General features: G+C 35.5%; 1 long non-coding RNA gene across 1 annotated transcript; it reads left to right on the top strand.

Moving 5' to 3' along the window:
• The first annotated feature begins 1,800 nt into the window (after positions 1-1,800).
• LOC134135487 (uncharacterized) lies at positions 1,801-14,721 on the top strand. The gene is made up of 3 exons (XR_009957292.1): positions 1,801-1,881; positions 9,631-9,766; positions 11,135-14,721. It is a non-coding gene; the product is annotated as an uncharacterized LOC134135487 (long non-coding RNA).
• The last annotated feature ends 748 nt before the right edge of the window (positions 14,722-15,469 follow it).

Here is a 15,469-nt window from a genome sequence, read left to right as displayed (position 1 = left end):
ACTTAGATATGTACAGAAAATACAGATAAGTAGTAAAAAATCTCCAGCTAAGTGTCCTTAATCAGGATCTTCTAGCTAAGTTATACTGGATATATTTTTGGATTTTACTCAAAGGTATTACTCAGTTGAGTAATTTGAGTTGAACAGTTTGAGTTGAAAATAAACATTAGTCTTTGAAATCACTCATGTATTTCTGAAAATTCAGCTGTGAGTCTGATTGCATGCTCCCAGACATTAGCTTTCTCTAGAAGAAATTAGGTGCATTGTTAATATACAACAGCTGCTGATAAACATAAAAGGTGTTTTAGATGGTGTCTGGAACAGTTTTCAAACTGCTTTATAGGACTACTTTTGGCAGTATGTTTGCTGCTATTATTCTCAGTACGTCTTAATAACTACTTGCCTGTATGGCAGGCTAGTGGTGTTACTGTGCTCAAAACGTAAGTCCCTTTCTTTCTTGGAAAAAAGCTTCCTGTGCTTCCTATGCCTGTGACAGTTTGTCACGAAACTGGACAGAGTAGACACAAATTAAGGTGGAAACTCTTGATGTATGAATGTTTCTTTTGTTAGGTTTGATTTGGCATTTTTTTTCTTTTGAAATCAGACTGCTGATTTCAGTCCTGTGAGATACACTCTGTTCCCAGCTCTGTACTGTTATTATAGCGCTGTTAGATTTGTTCTTGTACAGTATTTCACTATAGGGGGTTAAGTAGACTTAGAAAACAGCCGGGTGTAAAGAGTCTGATTTTATACCAAGACTGTTGAGTTATTATGCCGTTTAGGGTAAAGAATGGAAACTCCACGTGTCTGTTTGACAGTTTACATCTCACTATATGAGCTGGAGGGGATGATTATCCATCCTTCTTCTCTCTCCTTCTTTCCCAAGTGGACCATTTAATCTATCTGGCATGGGAAGAGAAGAGCAAATGCCTTCTCTTGACGTATTTGCAGAAGGTGAGCCTGACAGATAGCATGAGTAGAATGTAACAGTGAAACAGATCTCAAAATAGATTGGTTGTTGTCACAATAAATGTGGATGATGAACCTTTTCCTCTTTTACCTTTATGCACAAAATTCCATATATTATAAGATTTTAAAGTTATTTCATTTAATTTATATGAATATGTCATTTAAGTTAATGAAATATGCTGTGTGTTACAGTATTTTGCACATGCATGCACAAAAAAAGTATGCCTGGACTCACAATCACACTTGACGATTCACTTTTTGTTAATACTATTACTGTGCATATTCTTATTTATTATTCTGATTTTCCAAATTGATATCTGTTTTAAACTATTTTTATGCTAAAACGTAAGTGTGAGGTGATTGTAGATCATTGTGTATGGTCTCATATCTGATATGTGATTCCAAGAATCAATTTTTTGTAAGGTTATGAGAGATTTCAAATTTTGAGTAAATAATGATAAATTGTGTCAAAAGAAAATAAAATTTATTCTTTGGTAAATATGTACATTTGTGTGTGTGTGTGCAGCAGGAGAAAAAAATCTGTTAGCATTGTAACAGAACTTGTAGTCGGAGTACTAACTGCATCTGACACTGTGAAAAGAAACAAAAGGGGTTTTGGGGGGTTTTGTTTGTTTGTTTGTTTGTTTGTTTGTTTGTTTTTTGTTTTGTTTTGTTTTCAGAAAGTAGAAACTAGTGCAGGAAGATTGTGTAGGAAACCTATGAACCAATCTGTTTTATATGCCATAAATGCCAACTGCTATCTGTCCTTCAACTATTAGAGATACGTAAGTCTTTATACTCATGATGCTGGAAAAAGCCATTCAGTGCAGAAAAAAAAGATGTAAGTCAGGCAGTTTTGAAGACTGTGATGGGGAGCAGAGGAGTTTACACAGCAGGCAGTTTCAGCAAAAGGTAACCATTGTATTTGTTTAAATCCTTCAGCAGAATGAAAAATATCTTGCAGCATAGATATAGAAGAAAACAATATTCCAAGTGTTACTGCAGAACATGGAGACAAAAGAAAAGAATCTTTAACACTGTGCTTAGCTCCTAGGGCTCTCTGAGCAAATGGAAGCAGTGCAGACATTTTTCTCCTGCATTTTATGACAAGTAACAACCATTTAAGATTAACAGATTATAAAAGGAGCTGAGCTTTCCAATGTGCAGATTGTCAATTTGTCGAGTAACATTAAAGTGCCAAAAGTATTATTTTCATGTGGAAAAAAAAACTTTTTAACAAGTTTATGAATTCAGTGACCTTTGATTATCCTATAAAATATAAGTTATTAAGTGCACACTACTGAAATAATAAAATTATTTTAAAGTTCAAGGAGGAGATTGTGTAGAAATGAAAAGTAAAATTATGAAGGTTGGTCTAATCAAATCCGGGAGAAATTCTTCTACCATCTCATCTCTATTATTTCAGGAAATTGTTGTAACAAAAAGTTCATCTCTGTATCAAGGATCTCTCAAGACACACTAATCTAATTTTTCATGGCATTTCTAACTCTCATAATATTAGCAGAAGTATCATGAGGGCTTGATCTCTCCAGTTTAAAATCCAGCATTAAATAAATATGTTCTGAAAAAGTTCCAAGGTAGGTAACTGTTTACAAATATCAATATATAATACGAATCATTGAGGAGACACTTCTTTGCATCAGACAATTAGATCTTTTTAAAAGGTGAATGTGTCAATATATGACTATGTGGCTTGCATAGTTTTCCCAGAGGGCTTGAAGAGCAAAGTGTGTTTTGTTAACAGATGTGGACTGTATGCTGGGAGATATTCCGACTCTTATAGAATTGAAGCAGCAGATATGAATCTTTTTTCACTTGTCTGGGATCAAAAAGAGTGAATAATATTTATAGCAGAGCCCTTAACCCATGAGCAATATCTCTGTAGCAGTCAAGCTCAGGGATATTTTTGTCATGCTATTAATAAAGTCAGTTTCTAGGAAGAGTTCGTAGATTTGTTTGGATCTGAGGGCACAGGAACTGGGCTATTCATAAAATCAGTGGAGCTGCCTAGACACAGTTATAAGGCTCTGCTTGTAACTTACACTGTTCACATGATCTTCCTGTCCATGCACAAGATGCCCCTGGCAGGCTCTCCACAGAAGCTGCATTGGTATGTGTGTTATCAGCACGTCTACAGAAGATTTATAAAAAGAGAGAAACAGCAAGAGAACAACATCTGTAGATGTTTCATATTTGTTCAGCATAATCAAATTCAAAAATGACTGCAAAGAGTTTTAAAAGCCCTCACAGCATGTAAAGAAAACTGACAAAATTCAGCGCAATTTTGTGATGTGTTATGTAATGTGCATATGGAAAAATAACCCTTACTATATGTAAGTAGTGCTGAGTTTCAAGTAATTTAATACCATTGAAGAAATTGGTCTTGGAGTCATTAAGATTTTTTTTTTCTTGATAAGACTAACTTAATAGATATTACAGGGAGACCGCTGCAAAATGTTAGGAAAAGAATAGAGAACAAAACCAGCAACATTGCTACTGAATATAACTACATTTTGACTGATACTAGGTCATTCCATTTCAAAAAGGATATCACAGAACCAGAAAAGGTACAGTAGAGAAGAAAAGTATGATAAAGATATTGAATTACTTCCCTACGAGGACAAATTATGTAGACCGCTACTCTTATTCTCAAAGCATGATGTTAGGATTAATAGAGCTCTGCTCTGGTAATTCCTATACCTAAACTACTGAAGTCCTGACTATCTGAAATTAGTTTAAAAATTCTAAGTGTCTTGTCACTTAATGGAAACAGCTAAATTAGGCATTTAAAAACAGAAAAAAAATTACTAGTCATCATTCTAATTAAGAAGATGCTTAAATAAACCTGCAGATAATTTTGAGGAGAGGGATTTTGCCTTTGAAAGAAAGTTAGGTATCTAACATTGGATACCAGGTCTATAACATGAAAGCTGAAATTATAAAAAAAAATTTTTGAAAAATTTTTGAAATGTAGCTTAAAAAACAAAACAAACAAACAAACAAACAAAAAAAAAAAACAGATGCCTGCAATGCCTACACCACTAATCTACTTTGGGCAGAACAGACCAATGACAGGGGATATGCTATTAAAATATTAAAATTATATCTTAGATGTCCTACATGTGTGTACTTCAGATGCAATTGAAAATACCTGCTTTTCATGGGTGATTACTTGTTCCTGGAAGCTTTTGTACAAATATTATAATTCTTTAGTTACAAGCATGTAGCCTGAGTCCTCATGCAAAATACAGACTCACAAATTACAAAACATTTGCTTTTTAGTGAAATAGTATTCAAGTTCTGTGACAGGCTCAAAAAAAAAAAAGGCAAAAAAGGCAAAAAAAGCAATAAGAGAAAAGACGAGCAAGAAAAGAGCTTAAATTACTACTAACAGAAATACTGGCAGAAAGTGAAATGGAAAGAGCATCTGAGTACAAAACCAAGCAGACGAAACTTTGCTGAAGTCTCTCTGAGGTTATTCAGACTCTATAAAGGCTTCTTCCTAGCTCCTGTTTCTGTGATTATAGCACTCCTGCCTCAAGGCTCTGAGTCAACCAGGAGGCTCTAATTGACCAACCTACAACCATCTTTGTAAGCTTCCTCTGTAACCCCTTCTTTCCAGGTTCCTCCAGGCTTTGGCCACCTACTTTGAAAGTGATGTAGATATGATATGGTTCAGCTGTGTAACTTTGGATCTAACTTATGTGAAAACATCTAAGTTGCGTGAAAGAGCTGTGAGAAGCCTCACCGTGGTCTGCCATACATGCTTCTACTTGCTCATGGGCCTAGAAGCTTCATTTTGGTTCAGACTCTCGCTCTTGGTCCTTGCTTGAACTATGTTGTAGGTATATTCTGCCCGACTTTTTACCTTAATGACCTTGACTTTGCTTCCTGCCGTGCCTTGGACCTGCCTCATCACTGTAGACTTACCTGGCCATCATCAGGTTCTCAGCTGACTCTGGTCACTGTCCCTTGACTTGCTCTCCTGGTCAGGTACCATGGGGCTGCTAGTTACCTTAAGAAATAAGAAATTCCCTTCATCTTCTGATTTTTAGGTAAGACACTTTGTTTTGAAGCTTTTAAAAAGTTTCTTTCTTCATTAAGGGCAACATCAATCAGAAAGTTGATCTTGTGACACAAGTAAGGCATGTTTACATTTTCATGTATTTTGGTATTGTTTGGTAAACCTTTCTATTTCATGTGAGCTTTCACTCTAAATATCCTAGAAAATACAGGATACATACTTTTTACTCTTCTTAGTTATTTAAATATATTCATTCTTTTAACAGTTTCCACATATATAAGAAATCTTTACAGCAAATATGCATAACTCAGCATTATATTTTTTGAGCGACTATGACAGCAGTAGCAGTGCTTTTTAGAAAGGTTGAATGTATGAATGTAAAGAAAATGAGATTTCTGCTACAATAACAAAATCTTTTACTCTTTTTCTTTTCCCTTTTGAATGCAAAAATAGACATAAAGTAGTAACTGTAAAGCTTGCTGTGCTAGACAGTAAGCAAATGTAAGTAGTATAAAATACTGTCACAGAAGAAGGTGACTTGTGTTATGATCTAGTTATATCAAGGCAAGTACAGATTTAGGTGGCAATGAGTTCATAATATGGCTCAATGATTTCTAATATATGAAACAATCTTTGTACATGACATAAGCCATTATAACTCTTTTTTTAATTTACTTTTTCTGATGTATTTTCTACCATTCATTTAATCTTCTTTTTAAAAAGTTAATTACTGAGGAAATGCTTAGTGATTTGTCTGACTGTTCCTCACTCTCTCAGTGTAGCTTCTCTGATCTTTAAAGAGGAGAGATCCTCTTTAGTAAATTAATAGAACAATACATAAAAACAAATGAAAGTATAGTTTGAATAGCATTTATAGAACCACATCATTTCTAATTTGTATAATGTTGATTAAGGTAAAAAATATTGGGATAAATCTAACTATTCTACCTCAGCTATTTTCTTTGTATCAACATTTATTATTTAATAATAATAGGCTTTTTGTTTGGTGGAAAGGAAGAAGAGAGGGTTTCTTTGTGCTAGAAGGGATATGACAATGATAGGAATTAGAAAAACATAGTAGAATATTTAGAATATTTTGTATGAGTAATTTAGAACAACCTTTATCAGGTGTTTCTTTAAAAGAAGAAGAGCACGAAAATTCTCATCCAGTTATTTATCAATGGTTAAACAGTTATTACTAGGTATATTGAAGAACAGGAATTAGAATAAAATCATGACAGAACTTCATATGCTTTAAATATATATATAAATAAAGCATGAGATGCAGCTCTAGATTGTAGACTTCTAAATGTAGGCATCTGTAAACTTCCAGAAATGAAGCTGATATCTATACTTCTATTACAGGATGATACTGAGTTGCCTAAAAGTATATTTTGATTCAAAATATCTGAAAGTATCCAAGATATCTGTGTGTGCTAGGGGAAAAAATATATATATATATATATAAATGGTAATGGTAATTGATACCTAAATGTAAGCAATCAGATCAAACCTCAACTCAATATAGTTGGTGCGGCCTAAAGAACCGTACCGCTCACCCCAAGGCAAACTATTAGTAGATATACTTAATGACTAATGACAGTTTCCTTGGTTACTGATTCATATACTTAATGACTGGTTACCTAAGTAATCAGATGTGTCTATCAAATGTGGCATGGAAACTGTGGAGACCTATACCTTTCCGGAGCAATAAGTAGAGACCAAGCAAGTTAGTCTAAGAAATTTGATAGCATTAGATGATTACACTTATGAATCTGAATTGAGATCTGTATGTCCACTTGAAGCCAAGAAAATGTACAGGACAGTATTAAAAGTGGAAATATTAAAAGTGACTTAGAAGTTACCTTATTCTTCTCCTTTCTATTCCATAGATACACTAATTCTTTTAATGATTTAAAATTTGATTCAACAACTATTTTAGAGGATAGTTTCAATTTGACTATATAAGTCATCCTACTGTAGTTACACCAAGCTGTATAATTTCTGTGTGCCTGTAAAAAACAAGAATGTTAGACAATGAAACTTCATTTTGATGATTCAGTGAGTAAAATAAGTGATTTCTAATGGTTGTCTAGGTTTTCCAGTTGGAATAATACATTTATCCAGTTATCCATAAACACAAGATGTGTCAATGGGCTATACATGGAACATTAGCACTGTATATATGCTGTAAATCTAATATCTTTGAAGGGACAAACTTGCTACGACTGTCATGTGCCATCCAGATCACATCAGCACAATGTATATGCAGTAGAGCTATCCTGTCCTAGACATGTGAGGACACTGCATCAGATTGCATCAAAAGCCTTCACATAAGCAATGGGCATTTCTGAGATTTACTAATAGCCAGAAGTTCTAGTAATATAATTATATGACCAAACGGGGACTGGCTACACTCTGTCCAGAAATCTTTGACAAATTTATAGTGTCATCAGACTCCACCTGCATCTCATTTCCAGACTTAAAATATATCCAGGGAAACTTCAAGGTATGATAGTCTTGAATTTGAATTTCCTTTTTGTAGCTGAATTAGGTACGAGGATTGTTCTAAATCCCAATATATATGGTAAGGAAGGATATGATCGGGATCCTGACGTTACTAATTGCTCTTCTTCCAGTACACACACAATTTTCTCAAAGGCCTTTATTTTCCTTTATTCTCCTGCCTTCTTTAGATTACAGCCACATTCATCTGCCTCGCTGTAATAATCTCCTGCTCTTCATACTCGTCTCTTTTCCTCTATTCCTTCCATTTCTCCCAATCCATTTGCCTTCCGGGAAGCATCTACATGTATCAATACTGCCTTTTTGAAAATACATTCATATTCCTCTAGATTCTTTGTTACATTCCAATTCCATTGACAAAAATAACATATTCTCCCTTCTCTACTCCCTAAAAGCTACAGGCTCAGCCTAATAAAATCCTTCAAGAGCTTCTGCCCTTACTTTACTCTCTGTGCTTGAGTGCCGTATATTTTAAGATTCACCATTTATCTCTTCAAGACTCTCGGGCCATGTTAGAATAAGTTGACTTAAATTCTCTTTGCTCTTTGTTTGTGCACACTGTGATCCTTTTGTCACATAGGCACTCGGCCCAGAAGCAATAGTGGAATAAGACATGACCTGAAATCTCTCTGGAATAGTGGAGTTAAGTGAGAGGTATGTGGAGCCATGAGTGTTCCCCATTCCCTTTAGCTTTGTCCTCTCAACAAACAAAAGCAGGAAGTTTTATCTTAGAAAATATATCTTTTTTTTAGGGGGGGGCAGATTTTAATGTACAGTAATCCCTTTTATTCTGCCTTTCTGAAACTGAAATCAATATCTACACCCTGAAGTCCCACAAGACATATTTTAGAATATATCAAGTAAACTGATTGCTATTAGAGATTTGAGACTTATCTATGCTGTCAGACTCTTGGCAAAGCTTATGAGGCTGAACTGGAGCTTCACTGCCACGATAACGAAATTTCCAGAACAAGACTTGGTTCTTCTCCATGTGGTGTGGATGAAACACAAAGCTGACCACACTGGATCATGCACATCTTCCTTGAAATAGGAAGGTGTCTTAAACCAAATTCCTGCAGAACTGGCTCGCTGTTACATAATAAAAGAAATCTGTCTCTGACCAAAAATATTTTTATTTACAATAGTATTTCAAGTATCAGAGAGGTTAAAAAGTCAAATTATAATAATAAAAAAATGACAACATATAGGTATTTGAAATACAATACTGTGCACTATTCCCAGCCCATCTTTGGTAGTCTATGTGGTCTTGTCAAAGTGTGTAGTGTGGCTTCTAAAATAAGCTGTGTTATAGCTGTCATCTAGGTACGTTTATTATAAATTTATTTCTTGGCATTTTTCCCCTTTCATGTCTACTTCTAGATTATGATTAAAAAAACAAACAAACAAACAAACAAAAAAACTTATTTTGATACTGCAAATTCCTGTGCTAAATAGAGTACTCTTTGTTCAATCTTCAGCCATTTTCAACAATATCCTTGCAAGCAAGGATATTGCACTGCTGAAGCACATGAAGCTTGTATCTAGTTAACTACTAGTCAATTGCAGGTAACTATTTCTAGAAAAATAATAATTAAAAAAACTTCTCTTTTTCTCTTGGTTTTGTTCTGTCTCCCTTTTTCTTCTCTCTCTGTTACATCTTTAAAACATTCTTCTTGCTTAGAGTTTAATAATAGAAGTACATTTTTCTTTTCCAAGTTCTGAAATGTTTGAATTTATATTTTGTTTTTTGTTTACAAGAAGATGCACATATTTCCATGGCAAGATCACTATTTTCTTCTGGAAAACTCTAAACTCAATTTATGTGAATCACATATTTTGGAAAAAAAAATACAGTTAAGTAGCTATTGTATAATTTTGACAGTTTCAGAGGTCTTTGTTTTCTTTTTTATCATTAATATAATTATATGGAAATGATTTTAAATTCAAGTTCTTCCAAATTTGCTACTTGAAAAAGTAACCATTTTTATTTCCTTTATGCGAAAATATCTTTAGTTTTAAAGTTTTACAACTATTGAATAGAATCACCATTTTTCAGTGAAAATATGATGTATTTTCCTATTTTTCTATAGATCCAGAAACAGAGAAAAATGTTAATCAGTTTCTTCCAAGGATGCCTTCCTACATCTCTGCCATGAACAGTCACAAAGCCTTTTGTTCAGGGTGACACAGCCTGAGGACAGTGTCTTCTGACACCTTTTGTTGAAGGTATTTTACTTCTTAATGATACTTGATGTTTATATTTAGACATATGAATACTGCCTTAGGTATCCTGCCTGTTGAACACCAACCAAAAGCCACTGTCACTCACCAGCAAGATAAGACCATAAAGGGCATCTTTTGGTCCCCTTTTTGTTGGTGGGCAAGGCAGCCCCTGCAATGAAGGTAAGCAGTTATTCCCTTTTACCACGAACAAAGAATGGCACGCTGTGTCACCCACTATTTGTGATGTTCATTGTCAAAAACTACAAAGTAAATTAACTCTATATCTACTACAAATAAATAAATCTGTTGCTATCCTAAATTTGCTCAGATCTTACTTTTCTTTGTTTTGCTTCTGGGGTCCTAGTGTTGGTTCTTTAGGCTGCGTTGTTCCTTGACAATGTTAGGTTGGGACCTTCCTTTCCTTCTTTTCTTCTCTTTTCTCACTTAGACCATCAGTTACTCCTTAAAGGCTTTTAAGTTTTATGGAAATAATATCTTAGATCAGGAACTTTATTATATCTGCTGCAGCCAATTGATCCTAATTTCACATCTCCTAGCTGCTATCCTCAAACTTCCTCCAGCTGAGTTCGTATTGGCACTGAATTGGATTAAATGCAAATAATATTCTTTGTTGGAAGGTCATCTTTTCTTCTATTCCTTTATTGCGAACATATCCGTAGATTTTGTCTCGGAAACCTACCATGCATGTTATCTGTGTTAACAGTACCTCCTATTCATTAAACAAGGTATGTTTGTTACTTTTTCAACTTGTCACAAGTACTCGAAAAAAACAAATTTGCTCATCAACAGGGTCATTAACTGCTCTTCATTATGCATCTATTAAGATCAAATCTAATCCCAGAAGGTAGATTATTAAATTAAAATTATCTCAGAGCAGCAGTGCTATCTTAACATCTCCATTACATGAGTAATCTACTTCTATATAATGTCAAGAACAGCACATCCTGATTTTTATACTTACTAGCACTTTCCTCCAAATGCAATTTTTCGGTAGAAAAGGGTAATTGATCTGTATTTCATGGTTTTAGCCTACATGGCTTGAAGCCATTCTCTTTAGAATTGAGATGTAATAATGGTAAAAATTTTACCTTTTGAGACTCACAGTTTGAGGTCTTTCTGCTTCTTCAAGAAAAGACATATGTCCCATTGACATATCTAAAACACCAGTACAGTTTAAGTATGTGGAAAAGGAAAGAACAAGCTTCTTAACTATAGATTCCTATGTATTATTTTGTTCCCTTGATCACATCTTCAGGATTATTTTCTACGGGTTCTTCTCTGCAGAGCTATTTTCTGTCTCCAAGAGACAGCCCCTAGCCTGTCCTCATACTTGTGTTTATTTCTCCCCAGGGATAGGACCGTGCATTTGCCCTTGTTGAACCTCATGAGGTTCCTCTCTACCCAGCTCTCCAGTCTGTCCAGGTCTCTCTCAATGGCAGCACAGCCCTCTGGTGTATCAGCCACTCTTCCCAGCTTGGGATCATCCGCAAACTTGCGGAGGAGGCACTCCGTCACCTCATCTAGGTCACTGAAGAAAAAGTTGAACAAGACGTGACCTAGTACTGAGCCCTGGGGGACACTACTAGCTACAGACCTCCGACTATACTCTACACCAGTGATGACAACCCTCTGAGCTCGCCTTTCAGCCAGTTCTCAATCCACCTCACTATCCACGCGTCTAATCCACACTTGCTGAGCTTCTCTAGGAGGATGTTATGGGAGACAGTGGCAAAAGCCTTGCTGAAGTCAAGGTACACAACGTCCACTGCTCTGCCTTCATCTGTCCAGCCAGCCATTCCATCATAGAAGGCTATCAGGTTGGCTAAGCAGGATTCTCCCTTGGTGAATCCATGCTGGCTACTTCTGATCACCTTTTTTTCTTCCATAAGCTTGGAGATGACATCCAGAATGAGCTGCTCCATCAGCTTTCTGGGGATGGAGGTGAGGCTGACCAGTCTGTAGTTGCCTGAGTCCTCCATCTTCCCTTTTTTGAAGACTGGAGTGACACCGGCTTTCTTTCAGGCTTCAGGCACCTCTCCAGTTCTCCAGAACCTTTCAAAGATGATGGAGAGCGGCCTGGCAACAACATCCGCCAGCTTCCTCAGTACCCATGGGTGCATCCCTTTGAGGCCCATGCATTTGTGGACATCAGGTTTGCCTAAAAGATCTCTAACTTAATTCTCCTTGACCAAGGGAAAGTCTTTGTTTCTCCAGACTTTCTCCCTTTTCTCCTGGCTCTGGGATTCCTGAGAGCTGCCCTTGACACTGAATATTGAAGCAAAGGTGCATTTAGTAACTCTGCCTTCTCTGTATCCTTCATCACCAGGGCACCCACTTCATTCAGTAGCAGGCCCACATTTTCCCTATTTTGTTTTTGATGTATTTGAAGAAGCCCTTCCTGTTGTCTTTGACATCCCTTGACAGATTGAATTCCAAATAGGCCTTGGTCTTTCTCATTGCATCCCTGCATAATCCAGCTGTTCTTACACTCCTTCCAAGTGGCCCGTCCCTCTTCCACATTCTGTGTACTTTCTTCTTCTGTTGGAAATTTGCCAAGAGCTTCTTGCTCACCCATGCAGGTCTCCTACTCACTTTGCTGGACTTCTTATTCATAGGGATGTACCAACATTTGAGTTTGAATGAAGTAATGCTTTAATACTAGCCAGTTCTCCTGGACCCCTCTTCCTTCTAGGTCCCCTCAACCCATGGGATTCCTTCAAGTAGTTCCCTGAAGAGGCCAAAGTCTACTCTCCTGAAGTCCAGAGTTGTGATCCTACTTACTGACTTGCTTCCTCCACGCAGGATCCTGGACTCCACCATCTCATGGTCACTGCAGCCAAGGCTGCCCTGATTATTTTTTACATGTTAAAAAAAAAAAAAAAAAGAAAAAAGAAAAAAGTTTTAAAATTGGAAGACCTGGCTCAGAAGCTCAGCTTCCTTCTCCAGTAGATATACCCTTTAAAAGTTATTTTTAAAATAATGAGAAAAGAATTCATTAGCCCAGAATTTTATTTTTAAATTTCTAGAAAAGATGTGAGATTTATGACTACATACAAAAGGAAGTGTCAGCCTTAGAAAAGATGTGAGATTTATGACTATATACAAAAGGAAGTGTCAGCCTTAGAACATACTTAGAACTTCCTGCAGAGAAAAAATCCACAGAAAAACAGCAGTGCTCTGTGGTTACCACTAAATAGTCTTTTTTTTCTTTTTTTTCTTAAATTATTTTTTATATATTATCTCTTAAATATTAAAGCTCAAACCCAACAATAGCATTTTACCGCTCTTTGCATTTGCTTCTTTTCTCACTTCACACTTATGCAAATTTCTATGTTAAATCTAATTCTAACAATCTATCAAAGTTATATATTACCCTGTAATCGGATTTTCTAATCCCAACTCATGACTGTAATTTCCCAAGGAAGGGTAATAGCTTTACTTCCTTATATTAGATATCATAATAAATGCTAAAGAAGATATGATAATGCTTCATTAATTTTACATGGCTGGCTAGACTGAGCTATGTTCTTCAAAAGCAATGTAGGATTTCAAACATTTCCATGTATTTACTATCCATAAAAACTTCTAACATGTATTCTTTTGTTCTAAAACATCAGAATCTTTTTTTCTATCCCTTCAAAAAATTATGTCTGCTGCATACAAAAGTCTACTAAATTAAGTGGTACAAATCAATGTACTAAGAAACTACAGCTTGCTCAGGATGTGTACATTATGTTTTTCCTCTAAATGGAAGATGTTTAATATAAAATATGTCTAAATTTAAGTATTCTGCGTAGAGGAAAGAAATAGAGTTTAGAGATAAGTATTTAAGCTTCACTCATTTTTGTAATTACTGTAACTTTAGTTCAGAAAATCTTAGAGAAAAAAAAGGAAGTTAAACATGCATTAAATAGTGGCAGTTATAAGCACAAGTAAATGTACATTTAATGTTAGAAGGCTATGCATTTTCATTTTGGAATATACCTTCAATGACTTTTCGGAGGTTTTGATTTCATTCAAAAGTACTACTATAAAGAAATAAGAAAAAAAAAAAAAAAAAAGAAAGTTACATCCTTATTTTCCTTCCCATTGTAAATGCCCTTCTTCACATTTACACTACTTGAAAAAATTACTCAGAAAAAAACATTTCAACAGACCTTCCTATTCACTTCTAGAAGATAGGGAACACTGGTGTAAGTTCCTTCCAAAGATACCGCTCCATTTTTTAGGAGTTAGGCTTCTGAACATACCCTTGGGGACATGTTGTGGAGACGATTAACACTGGAGGTGCTTCCTCCTAGGCCCTCACCTCATCTCAGAACTGAAAACAGTCCTAAATGTGGATGGGGAGCAGTGGAAGCTTGTCTCAGAAGCTCCTGGAAGCCATGGCCATCCTGTGGTCCTGTCTCTCTGCTATTTGTTCTCCCTGTTTTCAAGCCTTCATCCTATTTTGCACCCTTTGCCTACCCTAACCATCTCCTCTCAGCAATCTTTCCTCCTGATTCCTCATGGCCAACCACCGGACATTATTCTTGTAACGTCTGTCGCTTTCTTACCAACTACAGTGATTTCATTGTTCGGCGTGCAGACTTAGAGGAAATGATAGTTCTCTATTTAAATTTCCTTAAGAAGCAGCTCTCCTGAAACACAGAAATATGTGAAGCCTTACAGATATATAACACTGATTCTTTCCTTCCATACAAAACAGTATATGCACAAGACACAGAAGATTATCCATAGGACTTGATTACAGATATCAAAGATACGTTTGAAAAATAGGTTGCTATACAATTCAGCAGAATTAGCTTATTTGACCTTCTACACTTTTGTTCAATTTTTGTTTACAGAAAATAAACAGAATTCAAAAAAATTATGCAGTATAGAGTCTCTGGTGTGATATAAGGAAGTATACGGTACCATTAATGCACACATTCACAACAAACTTTTATGTATATGCACATATATGTAAAAGTATATAAGTATATGTTTGTATATATATACTTATAGATACATATATATTTATACTTATAAACACATATATACTTATACATATACTTATATATGATAATCAGTTGAAATTCTCTGTTCCTAACGTGAATATTGTTAAATTTAATATAGTTGTTATTGATCATTTAGAAACATGTCTTCTCTGGGACTGATCTCCAGATCTCCACCATGAAGATAAACATAACGTAAACTTGCCCTGGACCCAAATAAAACTAAAAAAAATCTAACCTGGAAGTTACAGAGTAAAAATAAATTGAAATACAAGTATGTTGACAATTACCCCTACAATTTGAAGTCCCTTTAAATGGCAAAACTGCTCTACAAAAAGATCTCTCATCAGTGTTCAGGCAATTCTTTCTAGATCTCAGTAAAGATTTTGTTCAGATAAATGCTTAGCTCAAGAGAGAGAAAAAAAAAGAAAAGAAAGAATTATGTGTATTTTCACTCTTTCGTTTTGTTATATACACCACAGTAAGACTGAATACTGTGTTACAGATATCTCTTAGTTACTGCCCCTTCTTTTCTCTTCTCAGCAGTGCTAGCAGAGCCTCTAAAGGAGCCTCTAACAGCTTTTTTAAGAGGGCTGGCAGCTGTTCCACTTATTATCGCTTATCATGGGATAGCCTAGCAGGACATCTCCTCTCCTGAGCTGTTTGATGCAATTTCTCTCTTGCTTTT

The sequence above is a fragment of the Rhea pennata genome, chromosome 1 (genome assembly GCF_028389875.1).
Source record: "Rhea pennata isolate bPtePen1 chromosome 1, bPtePen1.pri, whole genome shotgun sequence".
Taxonomy (NCBI): domain Eukaryota; kingdom Metazoa; phylum Chordata; class Aves; order Rheiformes; family Rheidae; genus Rhea; species Rhea pennata.
The sequence above is the reverse complement of the archived record's forward strand: the minus strand, read 5'-3'. Positions and strand labels throughout refer to the sequence as shown.